We start from the raw sequence: 17500 nt of genomic DNA on the forward strand, positions 1-17500 counted from the left end.
AGGTCACCAGCAAGCACTCTGTTCTTTATTAACCCTCACATAGTGACTTTAAATCTTAACCAGAGGCAAACACATAGTGCTACATTAACAAACTAACTTGACAACTATAAACAAAACATAGTTTCTAGTGGGTACCAATCATTGGTATTTGAGGAGGGCAAAGGCTCCTTTCTCAAATTGTACAAAAACAGACTACCTGAGATGTGATCCTTGTACAGCACGGTGCCTGCAGTATTCTTATCTGCATGATTTAACTGGTCAGTGTTTATGATCCCAACCCAGAATAATCGACCATATGGCATAATAACTCCAGGGCTGAAAATAACATGTAGCATACCAACTTGCTATACAAATTGAGCTACATGGCTACAAAACTTCCGCTGTCACAATACAGAACTATTTCTATACACCACAGCCAGAAACAATGCTGGGCATTTAGCACAGCTGGTTATGTAATAAGACGTACTTAATGTTTCGGAGCATACCATGCATTGAAGATTTATTTCATAAGATGTACAGTATGTTGGTCTTGTAGTAGTACAGTAACTTACATTTGGAGTATGTTTTCAGCTATACTGTAGTTTTGCTGAAAAGGTGTTGAACTGTATGAAATTATTGTTTTCAATTACTTTCCAAAATGCTTGGGTATTTTTTCAAAATATGTATAGTAACCTGACAGTACTTGCACACTTAAGTTATACCTTCTTTCCTTTACTGTCTTCCACAATGAAATCCTAATGGTCACGGCACATTCTTCTGGATTTTTTGTGTGAAGGCATTTTTTACATTACAATTCTGTTTTAAATCCTTCCTATCTAAACTGTACTACAACTTTAAATCCCACGAACAAGCCTCCATTCCAAATTGTAATATTGTTTTAAATCTCGCAAACAGAGTCTCCAATAGAAATGTAGGAATTTGCTGCCACAGTAGTTGGAGCGGGTTTAAAGTATTCAGAATGAATCAATGATATATACAAGTCAGGAAGGAGGGACATTGACCAGCTGCACGGGAAAAGGTTTTTTTCTTTTTTTTTTTCTTTTTTTTTTTCTTAATGGGAAAGGGGGCAAATCAGCATGAATTGAGTCACCATTTCCAGTGTTTTTCCATTGTTTATTGGCTACACACCAATGTCATATATTTTTTTTGTATCTGGGGAGTTTTATCGGTCTTAAATCGGTTAAAACTGAAAATCAGAAGCTCTAAATATAATACACCAGCTTTCTAGTGCAGGGCACTAAATATGACATCCCAGAGCAACCAAACTATACATGCTCACTGAACCTAGATCTGAACCATCTGTATGCAAACTGTATAACTTTAAAATTGCATTTAATATTCTGCTAAACACCATCTTGACAATGTGAACAATTAGAAACATAAAACAAAATGTGCTAGGAGTAGTTTGAAACCCTCATTTATATAACATGCACAATGTATTAGCGTACTTCCTGCTTCATACTATGAATAAACTGTAACAAACTGTGATGGGAAACTAAATACTTTAATGAGCAGGGCATTTTTAAATAACCTTTAGTACTGGGCAAGCTATCTGAATTAGTGGTAAGCCTATTTTTGAATGACGGAAGCCTTCCCCTAACAATGAAATTGTTAGGGGAAGGCTAAAAGTGGAAAATGGATCACCATGGTTTCTCAATACTGTCACATAGGAAAATTACCTAAACAATTGACAGATGTAAATTGCACATATAAATGAAAAAAGGTCTAAATTACAACATGTTGCAGTTTCAAAAACACACACAAAAACACAGTTCTACACTTATGCAAAATTTGGTCTACTTTGTCATTTAATTTTTAAAAACCCTAAGGTCATCTAACACACTTTCTCTGTCATTTGTACATTAACTCAGTGGCCATGCGACAGTCAAATTATGCTAATGACCTGCTAAAATGGGTCATATAGACAGTGCATTTCACATTAACTTCAAACAATAGTGAACAGGCTTGGAAAGAAGGGCAACAGTGCTAAGACAGTGTTAGTTTTCTTCAAGCATGGAAGGGTTTTTTTGGGGGGGGGAGGTGAAGAGGCTGGAAAGTTAAACTTTCACCGTTAAACAGAAATGAAAAAAAAAGAAAGGGTTTGATTTAAACCTTATAATATTTAATTAATTATACCTTTCCTGTCGGGACTAAAGCATTTAAGTAATCTACTGTACTCAGGGCCGCAGCCAGGAATTTTGGGGCCTGGGACAAGTCCTATGAAAAGGGCCCCCCTCTCAATTCAGCTAGCGCACATTGACAGAATTTACCCTGTAAACAACCTTCTAATTTTATAATGTATTTTCTTTGTATTTTAACAAAACCTCACTGGTCACAAACAATTTAACATTTTTTATTATTAATAATAATAATAATAATAATAATAATAATAATAATAATAATAATAAACTATTCCTATCTGTATGTTTGAGAACATTTTTGATGATCGAAAGTTTACTTTGAAAGCTCTTTCTCCCACAGCAATAGTCACAGGTAGTGTGCAAAAGATCCTAATGTAATGGCGATGCATATTTTCCCCCCAAAAGAGTTTGCAGTATAATTTTGTAGATTGCATTCAGTGGGTGGATGACCTTTCTCTTTGAAAGCGCGTTGTTTTTCTCTTTATTTACATCACTTACAAAATACTTTAAGATAGGGTTCCTTCTTCTCAGCTTGCTTTTCTCTCTCTTGCTTTCGCGACCTGGATTTATGATGATACGTTTTTTAAATCATCAGCCTGCAAATCACACGTAACTTTTATGAACTGAGCACGAGCATAATGAATACTAAGAATCTGTTTGCTGCGGAATAACACTGAAAAATACAGATTTTCAATGCTTCAATGATCATTTTTAGTTTTACACTGGGGCCGGGCAAAAAACATGCAAGGCTTTTTTTGTTTGTTTGATAATAACCAAATCAATACACTTATCATATATAATAATCATCTCAGACAATTTTGCTTTAAATTTATGTAAACATACTTGTTCAATAAAACTGCTTCTGGTGTACAGAGATCAAGGTTGAACGAGGCGCACTGTCAGTTATGGACACATTCATGCTGAACCGTAACTGCAGTTTACTTCAGTATCCAGTCTGTTGACACGACTGAACGAGCTACTTAAACATGCAGAAAACGATAAAAATCACCCCTAAGATCGGGTCAAGGAGTTTGACAATAGCCACCCAGATAACAAAGACTAACTCGGAGATAAATTGGTATTAATACTATTTATAGTTTATTATTATTATTATTATTATTATTATTATTATTATTATTATTATTATTATTATTATTATTATTATTATTATTATTACTACTACTACTATTACTACTACTACAACACATACATATTTGTAATGTTTAAAGTAAAATTGTACGTTTGTTTATATTAGTGATTGATGGCACTGGTGAGCTTGTAACTTCCTTAGAATCTAAAAGGGCATCAATAAATGCTTCCTGTGTTAACTGTTATTCAATAGCACTGTTTGTTAACCTTATAATGTAACTGTGGGGTCTCAATTTTAGCCTTTTATTTTAATAGCGGAATAACGCATATTTTCTATAGTTTTTTTTAATCATCAGAGAATTTTTTTTTTTTTTTATTGTGGAAAACTAGGATCCCTGGTGATGAAGGTATGTATGTATGAGGTCTGTCGCACTCTCACAAGCAAGTCGTTTCGAGCAAACCATTTCTCAGCCAAGGAAAGGGGGGAAAAAACATTTAACACGTATGGTATGATTTGAATGCAAAAAATATTGGTGTAGAGTAAGAAAATATTTCCAGGACTTAAGGAAATGTGTTTTGGCAATACAATTAAAACAATAAATAAAGCTCTGGCCCGGGACAACTGTCAGGGTTGCCCCCCCCCCCCCGACGACAGCCCTGACGACTGCCTTTAATTTGTAGTCAAGTATAACACATTCAAAACTAAATTCCGCTATTAAATAATAATACACATCAATTTCAATATAGCATAATCTTAATCTTAATCTATCTATATATGTGAAGTACAAATTGTGCAAGAAAACAAGATCTTTGGCCTATTTAAAAAAAAAAAAAAAAAAAAAAAGTGCTGAAAAACACTTGTGCATCCAGTGCTCTGTTAGGTACAGTCGTAAAGAAATCCCCCACTACGTAAAGGCTCTGACTAGTCTTGAGAGAGATGTCTCTGTTTTATTTATAGAGCAACCTATTTATATCTTGCTTGAGATCAGAGCAACAATTCATATGCAAAGTTGGGGCCATGTAGCTTTCGGACACAAGCACAATAAGCTTTCCTCTTTTCAAATAAAAGAGTTGCGTTGACATATTCCCTCAATTGATTTAGCGAGATGATTCAGAAACGAGCGTTGCATACTGTATGTTGTGTGTGTGAGTGTGTGTGTGTGTGTGTGTGTGTGTGTGTGTGTGTGTGTGTGTGTGAATTTAGTGCTCATGAAAGGTAAGGAACAACGGCAGAGACTACAGTTAGGCATGGAGCCTGCAGGCGCCTTGAGCTTCCCCTTGCAGCGCTGTGAACAAGCCTCAATCTAGACCTAAAGAGAGCTCCTGCTACTCTAGCCAGGGCCTATCTGGTGGGTTTTGTGATGTGAACTAATTTTCAATATGGGCTAAAACGGAGACCAATAGCTTGTCGCTTAAGATGGATTCAAGGACAGGCCTTCAGAAGTGAAAGGAATGAGAGTACAACATCTAGCCCCACCACGCACACTATTTTCTTCCTTATTCAAAATAAATAACCTTAGGATTTTTTTTTTTTTTTTTTTACAGAACATGTATAATTAGAAATATAAAGCTACACAAAAAATCTCCTGCCCCCCCTTTAGTGAGATGTCAGCAAAATATAACCTAATTAGAGGTGGTTAGCTAATTAACAAACTGTTGATTGAAGATTAATTTGGTAAAGCTTTTTAATCTCCACCTTAATAACTTGACAAATAATTACTTATTGTAATTAGTGGTAGAAAGAGGAGTTTGTGCTTTTAAACAATGCTTTACAACAGTAAACAGATTACTTGTTATTCATGGGGAAATCCTTAGCAAGGTTTAATTAGCTACAAATCGACGTAAGACTAATGACATAATCTTGCATTTATATCTTACATTTATAATATGAGCATTTATTTTTTCATGATCGCCTTAACTCAAGAGCTGTTTCACAAAGAATTTTCACAAATGTATTAATAACACATACGTTCTACAGTAAATATGGCATTATTGATGTTTGGAGAATGCTAATTGACACGGCATTAAAATAGTCCACTGTAGTGACTTAATAATTCTTAACTAACTGAAAGCATCAAGACAATGTATTAATATTTGCTAGACCTGTGCGTTCAGGACCTACTAAAGTTACTACAAAGAACATTGGGCCTGCTTCACAAGCATGTACTATAGTGCAGTTTTTTAGTTTTTTCTAAGTGGAACAAGAAAATATTACTGTGGCAAAAATGTAAATATATAACATGTTTTGGCAATTTAAGAACTCCCACATACATCTTAGTTGTTTTACCAAAACAGTTTCAAACTTTCCACTATAGAAAATTCTGAAAGAGAATCTGTGTTATAGCTGCAAAATGTTTTCTTTAGGCAGACGATTTGCTCTATTGAGAATGGTATCTCTGTTCTTGTTTTTAGAACAATATAGGTTTTATTTACTGTTTTTATATCAACAGTAAATAAAACCTATATTGTGCAAAAAGTGAGACCAGAAATACTGCACATTGGGATTCATATTTATATCCTACATCTGTTTTATGTGTCCATAAAAGTTTGGTTTTACTTGCACATTTTATAGGCTGTTTGAACATTTTTTTTCTTTTCACATGTCTTCTTCCAGTAAAGGTCTTTATGTTTAGTATCAGTCCCTCACGACAAGAAAGCCACGATGACAACAGGCATGCTACATAAATCACCTTTTCCAGTGTCAGAACAATGCTTCCGCAACGGTGAAACAATGGCGATTATGTTAAAAGCACTGCCGTCGAGGCCCCATCTGTTCTTTTATGAACCACTTTGAAAAAAAAAACAAGCACTTGTTTTAAGGTTCAAAGGACCTCGCTAGGCGTAGTGCTGCGGGGTTGGCAGACAGCGCCGACCCCTCACTTCTTGAGCAGGGAGAGCACCGCTCCATACTTCACGTGTAGAATATTGAACTGTTTTACTCTTATTATACATGTGTATAACCCATACAAACAAGCAAAGAATACAATAGCCATAAGAGATAAATAATGAAAAAGTTTGAGTATAGTGCGCCTGGTCTAGAATAATAAATAAGAGAGGTGCTGTGCTGAGGTGTCAGCATTTTACAATTAGATGTAATAATTGGAACAGTTTTAGACCAATGTATCAGAAATCAAGTAGATAAAATAACCTAAACATTTATTTAAAAGATAAAACTGAATCGCAACAAACAAATAAAGGGTACCTGTGACCTTACACAAATCTTTTTCTGCAAACGGATGCACTTCTTTTCAAAATCTCTCATTTGCTCTTAAGTGGGTGCAATAGGACAGTGAAACAAGCTGATTCTGGCCAAAAACATTCAATATGCGAGAGGGGGGAGGGGGAGTGTTACGCATAGGATTAATAATACTAATGACAGTGTTTTAATCATGCGTGTATTAGTGTATGAAACTGGTTATGACAATATTTTATTTATGTATTTATCTTTAAAATAAATAGCTGCAAGTCTAGTGCCTTGCATATACTATTGCTTTACAATAATACCTCAATACACTCGTTAGCCCTTTCAAATACGGTAACCACTGCAGAGTGCTAAACTGCGGTTCTATTGAGCGTATGGGGAAACGGGGACTGCAGCCGGCATGGTAGGGGTGAGGGACGGGGGTAGATAATAGCGATCCCTCGCTTCTAAATATAGCACTTCACCACTGGACCTTGCATGAATGTATACAAATCTCCAAATATTCTCTATATATACTCCACAAAAGTACCATCTAGCTGTAAGATACTGTAAAGCCCATAAGGGAGCACATCAAAAGGCATTTTTATTCTGCTGGTTTTAGTAATAGGGGCAGTTGTTGACTGAAATGTATACGTGTCTTTTATTGTTTTACCTCAGAATCTGAGATATTAAAAGTACATATACATACACACACACATACACACAGTCATTTTATATTTTCAGTATCAATTGCTTTATATTTTATATTTTGGTTCTTGAACCACAATTTCCATTATTTCCGTAATAAGTTCTCTGACTAGACTACGTGACAGGAGTGTGAAAGTCCACAAGTTAATACTCCGAAAAATACGATACAGTTCCGCATGGTTCGCTCTCTTGCTCAGATGGCTCTGTTCAAGTAACACCACAACCAATATCTCTCCCTTTTTTTCATTCACAGAATTAGAATCTTGGAACATTAATTTCCTCTACTACAACCTTTTTGTTTCAAACCAGCGGTGTACCACTGAAAGGAAACCTATACTATACTATACTATACAATAGCACTTCAATGAAATTCACTGCAGTACATTACTTACTGTACTGCACTCCAGTAAGCAGTAGAGGGGGTGAAAGGTGCTGCATGACCAGTAGTTATTCCAGGGTTAATCTAATTTATCTTTTACCAGGAGACACCCTTTGGTCTTGTGGGCTGCCCTGCCCTCTGGGCCAGCATGTTACAAAGACTGGAAGATTACCGTGGTCTAAAATGACTGTAAACAATGAAAGTGAACACTGACCTTTCTCTCACAGTCTGAAAGAAAGCAAAATAAAAGCAATTGAACTAAGGAGAGGTAACTTGTTTGAAATACCTGCCAATAATGTGTTAACATTTTTTTTGTTGAATTGGTACAGGCACCACCAATAAAATTATTTATGGGCCTGAACTGTGGATGTTACAGAATCTCTTAATTCTTCCCTAGCAATGCTGCTCACCCAACAACTGAAAACTTTTCAGCTTGAATCAAAGCAAACAGCAGCTTGGTTGACTTCCTAGCAGCTAAAAAAGTTGATGGATGACCCCGAAGATAGATAACTACCATAAATCACCTCATTCAGACGTTTGGGAGAAAAAAAAAAAAGAAGAAAAAAAAAAATTAAAAACACTAGCTTATGAGACATTTGCAGTGCTCACTAATGCACTTTGATAAATTCTGCCTTCGCTGAGATGCACAGTTGTCGTCGATACAATTAGACACTTTTGTTAAAACCTTCATGCTATTTTCATGTCTCCAGACTAATCAGGGTTTACAGTATCATATTTTGTTCGTACATGTTACTAAGGCAGCAGGGGAAGAAAACTTACAAGGCAAAGAGTAAATTGCCTCCCCAGTAACGGCAGCTATAAATTTATATTTTCAATTAAAGGGGGGGGGGGGGGAATGCTTGCAGCAAAATGGTTACAAAATACAGTATCTGCACACAGCCATTTCCTATGCAAATGCTCAATGGGGTTTAACTGCAGGCAGTGCACATCATTTCTCCAGAAGAAGAAAAATGGCAAGTTCTGGTTCCTGTGGTCTGTATTCCTAACAAACCAGAATGTATCTAACTTCAGAGTCATTTCAACCTCAGTCTCCCTTTTGTTTCAAATCTTAACTGCATCTACTCAGCCCAGGTTCTCTACTCAATCCTGAACCTCAAACTTAAAGTGCTAACCAATTATTCCAATCATAATAAAAATCTAATCAATGTTTAAATGTAAAACAATAATCCTGCAACTAGATTCCTCTGAAACGCAAGACTATTATTTTAAGAACTTGCCTTAAAGAGTTTTTCTACTCTCTCAACTGCTAATGAGCAGATTAGCTTGGCAATGATAGATTGGCAGGTAACAGGGAGGGGTAAGGGGAGGCAGACAGCAGCAGGTGTTAGTGATAGCTTGTCTGCGTGTGCGTGTTTTGTTTTATTCAATGCCGAGTCATGTCACTCATTCAGATATCATTTCTCTTCCTGTTTCTCTCCTTTTTTTAAAAAAACAACAACTATGAAACCAGCAAAAGGAGGTTTAACCGTTAAGACAAAAACAAGGGGTCTAAACCAAGCAGAAACACTGAAATACATATTCGTAAAAAAAAAATAATAATAAAAAATCTGAAGAGGCTCAATACTAAGTAGTTTGCCAAGCTTCATTTTCTGTTGAAGGGACTTAATGTTAATTTGAATACTACAACATTGTTTTTACTGTTCAGAAGAGTGCTGATTATGATGTGTGATGATGTGTTTTGCTGACTGTGTTTTACGATTTTATCATGGGCGTGCCATCCTCCCTTGTAAAAAACTTTGATCTCAATGGAGAATATATATAATATATAGATTTTCATGTTTGGATATTCGCTCAATTTAAACATTCGCTTGGATATTCGTTCGTTTTTCAAAAAGTAATAAAAGCCATTATATTGCCTTTATTTTACATCAAGACCTTACAATATGTAACACATTAAAATAGAAAAATATCCCAGGAATAAAGAATAAGTTCTGTAGGCCTTACTGTACCCCAGTGAATTAACTACAAAACAAAGGATTCCAAATAGCAGTTCATAGACACGTTTTCATAAAGTAATAACATGAGGTTTACTTGTGCCTTTTTGTAGTTGAACAAGCAAACGAAAACTGAAATTGAACTTTAATCACTTCGGATAAAACAAACACGGAAATGGTGTTGTAAAGTGAAGGGGAAAAAAAACGCACTGTTTTGGTTCTCATTCATTACATTCCACGTAACAGAAAGTCACAACAAAAAATGTAGAATATATACAATCTATATAAAAATCACTACACAACACTTTCAGGAAGGGTACTGTTTAAGCGAGGCATTTCAGAATGGCGTGCTTGCCTTTTTTTGTCCCATGAGACTTTGGCTCACTCCAAAGCAGCACAGTGTGTTTTTGTCCTAGGTGGCTTTCCATAGAGATCACTATGAGTGTGCACACATAATCTGGTTTGATTACTTTTTGCTGTCTAAAATAGAGGCTCAGGCTCATATATATATATATATATAAATAATCTCACACAGAGCTCTTTTTCATTTGCCATTTTTTTTAACTGTCACACAAATTCTGGTGAGACAGTAAATAAGTGCAAGGTACTTTTGTCATTTGTAGCGAATACGAACATCTGATTTTTGTATCTGAATACATGTCAAAGATATTTGTTTGAATATCTGGATATTTGTCCCAGGACTAAAAATATATATTTACCAATATGTGCTTCAGAAAGAATATGGTGTCTTATTCAAAAAATAAATTGTGCTTTACCAAAACTGTTTTACTCTATAAATGTTCTTTGATGAGTTACAATATATGTAACTCCCATTGTTCCCACAGTGGAAACAGGTGTGTATTGTCCAGTGCTGAAGATGTCTGTGACTTGAGCCACTGTTGCCCATATGTTGATTTTCACAAGCCCCTATTTATTTATTTTTTTTTTTTTTACTGCAGTGTGCAATCTGGAAAGAATAAATTAAATGTTTTAAAACGGAAACTGAACAGAAACAATTAAAAAGGTGGAGTTCAGTGTCCTTTGAGTTTGCGAAACAAAAATAAAACTGCTAAATCAGGTGTAAGAAGATTTGATAAATAGAGCCCATAGTGTTGTCACACCCTAATCATAGGACTCTAAAAACACAAAAAGCAGGACTGTTTATTTAGCACAACATAATATCTGGCCAAACCTTAAACCGGGAGGCTACACACGTGTAGTGTGATCACAACAGACAGAGCAGTCCTGTGTAAAATTAAACCACAATTAGGGCTGAAGAGAGGAGGCCCTGCTTAGGCTATGACCTCACCAGTCCAATCCAGCTCTCTCTGGATGTACAATAAGCAATCAATCTTCCCTACTGCCGTATATAACATCAGACCTTGCTTTGTGAGATCTCTGATGGCAACTTAAAAAACGACAGGATCAAAAGCTGTATAACATTATGTATTATAATGACTGCTATTATTGAGGCCCACAGCAATGTAGTGGCCATAGTAACCAAAGCAATATCAGGAGGATACCAACAGCACTACTGTAGCCTAAACATACTGTATAAAGCTGGGTCCACATCTGAGAGATCAGTTGCATGCAACCGAGTCGCTTATATGTGGATGTCCTTGCAACCAATTGCGAACAGTTGTGCAACCAGTTGCTTGAAGTAGAGCCGGGCTCTACTTTCCAAGCAACCTCCTGAGCGACTTCTGTAGACATAGGCGATCACATGGCAAATTGCAAACTCTGATTGGTTCTTATAATGCTGACTGCACGGCTTGCATAACCTGTCATAAAGAAGCGCTAATTTGAAAAAAAAAAACAAAAAACTTTTATGTGGCTTTGTTTTTTCTTTAGGGAACATGGCATTTAAAATAACAACGTTAATTACTGGACACATTACAACCTGAACCAAAAAAAAAAAAGACATCTCAGTTATCAAAAAATAAATAAACTAAATACAATTCTAAACTTGTAGACATGGGACAAAAAACAAACCAAAAAAAAAAAAGTGTCAACTTAGTTGTCAAAACCAAAAAAAACTACTTTACTTTGTAGATTAAATAAAAATGTAAAAAAAACTTGGCACCTCAAAATGAAACTTGTAGACGCGGGAACCTTGTTGCACAACTAATTGCTCAGATGGGGACACAGCAATTGCTCGCAACTGAGTTGTGCGATTTCGGGAGCAATTGGGTTGCGCAACTGATCGCCCAGGTGTGGACCCGACTAAAGGGATTTTATAGGCGTCACAGCAAATTAGTGGAAACAAAAGAATATTGTTGTTACTGCCAATATTCTCGCACCAGCATAGCTATTACTGCCTACCACTCGATGGTCTTAATCTGAATACATATTTACGTAGTCAAGTATTTATACAGGATGACCTCCAAAAATGTCAAATCTTGCTTGGGTTGTGTTGCATATTAGGCAATAGGGGTTAATTTTCCATAACAACGACAGGTTTCAATCGGTGGGCATGAGAATAGCTAGCTTATTTGTTATTAGTGATAAAGTCAACACTCTGACATCCGTTACCCAGATACACGTCAGTCACGTTTTACCACCCTTGTATTAAGAATAAAATCAATCCCCATTATATATATATATATATATATATATATATATATATATATATATATATATATATATATATATATATATATATATATAAACAAATGAATGCACTTACCCGTCACTCACGATTTCCGACTCCATCACTTTTCTGATACAAAGCCCATCTCTTCAATGTTACAATTTATTTGAATATTTGTCACAGCCCGCGTTTTTTTTTTTTTTACTCACGCATGCCAAATCAGTCTGTTTTTATTGTGCAGTTAAACAGCGCTTCCTTCAATTTCACCTGACGAAAAAATGCAGCCAAAACAAAGCGAAGAGACAAGCTACAGTAATGTAACAGTTAATCATTAAACAGTTTTAGATACTGTGATGTATTTTTTTTTAAATCTGTGATCTTTAGTTGTTTTTGTGCATTTTCATTTGCAAGTGAACTGTGACATTACCTTTTATGTTGTACGCAGTTCTGTGCATGGGTAACATTTTGATTTCATTTTGCTGTTGGGTCGTTAACGGGGAAGTTTACATACTGCTACAATACGTATCAGATTTAAAAGTATGTACTGTATTACAATCCACATGTCGTCTCTTTTGGCAAGTGATTTTTTCAGAATCATATCATCCTGAATTAAAATACGTATTCTGTTGAAAACATAGTACTGTACCAACAAAACCAATACAGTACATCTAAGTGGAAGCCTACTTCTTTTAAAACACAGCCCTATTGCACCTTGGATTTATGCACGAATGGATGAAAATAGAGCCATCATGAAACGGTTATTTGCGTGCCGCGGCCATGTTTTGTAACGAAAAAGCGTGGATTTTACAAACGGTAGAAAGGACTATCTGCTGCCATTGTCATAATTCCACCTTAAGTTGTTCTTAACGGCAAGAATTTTGAAAAATTCCCAAAATCTCCACGAGATCCAATATGGCGGTCGAACCATGTGACTTTTTCACTCCGGGACGCCAGTATGGTTGTCCAGCCATAGACATCTACTTACATATACGTTTTCATAACTCTGCGATGTTGTTTGTACGGAAAAATAATAATAATAATAAAAACACAGCAATAACAATAGGCTTCCCAGCCTTTGGCTTGGAAGCCTAATAACAATAATAAAAATAATAATAATAATAATAATAATAATAATAATAATAATAATAATAATAATAATAATAATAATAATATGTACATTCTATACTAGCTATTTGTCTATAGCTAAAAAAAAATAAAAAATTAAATCAATCCTAGTAATTTCAAGAATGACAAAGCAAACACCACAACATAAATTGCCTTTATTTATTTTTTTATTTTTTTAATTTTTTTAACAGGTATCTGTTGTTGCACATCTATTCTATAAAATAATAACTAGTACTATACCCGAGTTTCACCCCCCTTTGGCCCATCCTAAATTCCGATTTAATATTTATCCAAATTGTCAATTTTTCCATTCATCTGTACGTCTGCCATCTGAATCTTCCTTTGAAAGTAATCTTTCTTCACAGAAGATTTTTTTTGTCAGATTCAAAAACCCGAAAGCCAACATGCTGCTCTATTGGGTTGTTTAAAAGTGTAGAAAACTCCAAAGAAATGAAGTGAAAAGAGGGTGGTGACTGAGGATATAAACATGAGACAGTGAACTGAACCACACATCCCTTTGAGGCAGCCCTGCTCTGGGAAAAGTTGCTCTTTCTTTAAAAGGTTGCCATACTTGCATGAGGGCTGAAAAAAGTTAATTACGCCTCTTCTTTCTTTTATTTTCATGAATAAGGCTTTGAAAATACACCCATCCATTAAACTTTGTGGATCCCCGGTTTCCAAATTGTCCCTCCCCTGGCTGTGTCTCATGTTTCAGCCTTGTACAATCCAAGTCTAAATAATATTCACCATGATAAATGACACCATAACGCCGATATCCACAATCAATCTTTGCTTTAAAGACACATCCATCTTCAATAATGTTGATGGGGATTCAGTAAAATGGGGGAACGTGACTGTTTTGCTGACCTCCTAACAGTGGGGGAAGGAAGCTCTGAGTGATGGCTGTCAGCCCACATCTGGCTGAAAAAATAAATTAGCCTTATGAAGACAAATGAAAAGCCCAGTCCTGCTAGAGAGAGAGAGAGAGAGAGAGGGGGGGGGCAAGAGAAGCAGCCCCTTCATTAAAGTGGCCATGATTGAGCAACAGATAAGCTATTTATGCTTTTCTTAAAAGTTGGAACATTAACCCACAACGGCCAGGCTTTCCATTTCCATCAAGTTGGACACTGCCCTGAACTACGCCGGTAACTCAATTACTTTACATAGTGCCATGAACTATTTTTGACCTCACTGCATCGCTTCCTTGCCATGAGTGGGGAAATATTCTGTTAATGATGTACAAAATACTTTAAGGGGAAAAACCACCATGGCTAATTCTCTTTTTTTCTGCTCCACTGTGTATGTGAATTAAATTATTAAACGTATACCTACACACTGATCTCTCTCTCTCTTGACATTAACAGCTGACTCGGCTATTCAAAACAAAACCAAACAAATTTAACTGCTAACCTTTTACAAATAAAAGACAGAACAAGATGTTTAGGCCTATTTATTTTTTTAATGGCTTTGGGAAGTTTAAGGTCTGCACGTGTGAGATCTAAAATAATCTCAAAAGCAAGGAATCACTTATTTATCTCAATAACGTCATGCCTTTCTGACCAAATTTGAGCTTACATTGAATTCAGGGATTTTTTTTTTTTCTTTTTTAAATCGTGTTTAAACACTGACTAAATTAATCTCCAACAACATGAAAAGACTAGAAAGTATTTTTTATTCACTGCAATTAGGTGCTTTAAAATAGAGGTTTAACAGATTTTAAAAAATAGAAAAGATTTGCAACCTGATGTTGAATTCTCTCCCTGAAAATTTGCCCAAAACATCCCAGCACATTATCTGATTAAATCTGGTTGAGAAGGGCAGGTGGTATTGTTCTTTCAACACCTCAAAGCCCAATAGTGTCCATTACAAAGGTGGTGCCGTGTCTCAGTTAAACAAGGCTCTCGTAGAGGCTGAGGAAGTACAGACACACATACACACACTCAGGGAGAGTTTTTAGTTATGGAGAGGATTTGCGGAAGTGTATTTAGCATAGCCTAAGGGAGCCTCATATTCCCGCAAAGATAAGGTTAAACGAACAGAAGCGTTGGTGTTGTGAAGACAGAAACATTGCAGGCAACAGGCAAGACAAGGGTGGGAGGGAACTACAATATGAACTCTCTCAGGCTTTGTCGTGTATGCTTCCCAAGGCCTGGTCTGGCCCCTTTGATAAATGACACATGTCATTCTGTCAGAGGCTGACACTGCAGCTGGGAGGCCTGGTGATGTATGACTCCACTGAAAAAGGAAATCAACTTTTTTGGCATGGACTAAGACTATGTCCTTTATAACGATTCTGTTTCTTCCTTAGCTATTTTTTAAAATCTTTTTCCTCTTTTAACCCAGACCAGATAAGACAGCATTTTACAGTTAAAAAAGAAACAAAACAAAAAAAGAACAGTGGTTACAGGTTTATTGTTGCCAAGCAATCCTTAATAAAATGGTACATCTGTCAAGTGCCACTCTGAGTTGTTGTAGCACAAGCTCAGCGACTTGAATTTGAGGCAAGCAGCCATCTCACGCGAAAACAAATAAGCGAGTGTCTGATAGATATGTACAGTGTAATTTAGAAGCAATCAAAAGATTTAAATGATATGAATGTTTGGAAGGTTCTGGAAATTACAGTACAGCTGTATACAGTGGCAAACACTAATGAAAGCACCCATTCATCACAAGCATCTTTCAATGCCCTTTGTAGGCGATGTCCTAAAAATTAGATCTCTCAAGCACCTTTAAATAATATCTACTGTCTGAAAAATGAAATGCTTGTGTTAACTGCTTTTACCTCCCTTCATTTATGCCGCCTTTAGCTTGGATTTAAAAAAAATAAATAAAAAAAAAGATTTGAAACCAACTAATCAACAGCTTCATTGATAAGTTAAGGATACATAGTTAGCAACTGGAAGGGCACACAGTAACTATGCTGAAACTGCTGAAGCAGGGAGTTATACAGTAAACACCCACTGAGTATACATAATCAACCATATTAAACACGAATACTGTTTAATTAGCTTTAATATGTATAACAAATCTAAATGATGTAAAAGACACTGTGTGTGGCGATGCTGGAAAACAACCATGTACCCAGTTTATAGTACACATCTGGTACCAGGGCATGCATTAGAATGTGATTACATTTAAAACAGTAAGTTGAATTAGAGATGAAAGAAAAAAAGGAAGAACTGATTCTGCACGGGCATGCAAACTGTTATTTTATTGTAAGACGTGGAATTTATTATTACTATTACATATGATATATTACATATGATATATATATATATATATATATATATATATATATATTTTTATTTTTTTTTTTTTTTACGCATACTGAATGCTGTTAGAATTCATATAATTGGCCCTTTTTACTGTGAGCAAACTGCAGGCAAAATTGCCGGTCCCATAGTAAGTGTATGACATAGGAAATTTGCCCAGAATACATTATCTGGATCTTGGTGAAAGGTTAAAACAAATGTTTTTAAAAAAAAAGGAGTTACAACATTTAAATCACCCCAAGCACAAAGATATGAGGGAGAAACCATGTGTGTGAGACTGCAACTAAAAGGCCCTTATCCGAAAAGCAGCACCAAAATGTACTATTAATGTAAACAAAAGCATCAGACCCATCGGACCACATACACAGTTCAGGGAGGGAGTCTAGCATTGATGCTGGGATAGGACGGGCCATTGAGCAGCCTTGCCATTGAGAGTCAACGAAAATGTTGCCATGGAGATACAAGTAACTGAGGCGGAGAAATCAGTAAAGATTACTTAATAGATCATTGGGGTTTCTGCGTTTTCTGAATGCCTAAAATAAGGTTGCTCTGGAAAGAGTTAAGCGTGCAGGTCTGTAACCGTTTATGAAGCGTCCTTGGTCTGACACTCATCTAAAAGGGATTTATATAGTAATCCTGCTCTGGTGAACAGACATCTGTCAAGAAATGAAGAAAAGAAAGAAGAAAAACAGCAACCATGATGCTCACAAAAGTGTAAAAAAATAAGAAAATAAGCTTACTTAAGCTAGACATCAAAGGTAATCAATAAGAACAACATTATGAGCGGTTCATTTTTTAAAATAAATTTCGTATAGGTTTAATATATATTTGCATATTCATGTATTACACTATCTATCCTGCCTTCCATTTCAGGAATCGATCCACGCCTTTTGAAAAATAACAAAAATAACTTGTTTCTGCCTGAGGATCTTTGGAAAACTTGCCATCTGGGGTTCATGAACTGTGGATGACCCCGTTTGATTTGCACTCTGCTCAGAATCCCTTAGAAAGCACAGGAAAAAAAAAAGTATCATTAAGGATGACTGATGACTGCCAGTCA

At 35.9% G+C, this 17500-nt stretch overlaps 1 protein-coding gene across 4 annotated transcripts in view; it reads right to left on the reverse strand.

The window, feature by feature from the left end:
- Positions 1-17500, reverse strand: part of LOC117400339 (teashirt homolog 1-like) — a 39774-nt gene that overhangs the window by 11244 nt on the left and 11030 nt on the right. The gene's annotated exons all lie outside the window — the stretch shown is intronic.

This window comes from Acipenser ruthenus, chromosome 4 (assembly GCF_902713425.1).
Source record: "Acipenser ruthenus chromosome 4, fAciRut3.2 maternal haplotype, whole genome shotgun sequence".
Lineage (NCBI taxonomy): Eukaryota > Metazoa > Chordata > Actinopteri > Acipenseriformes > Acipenseridae > Acipenser > Acipenser ruthenus.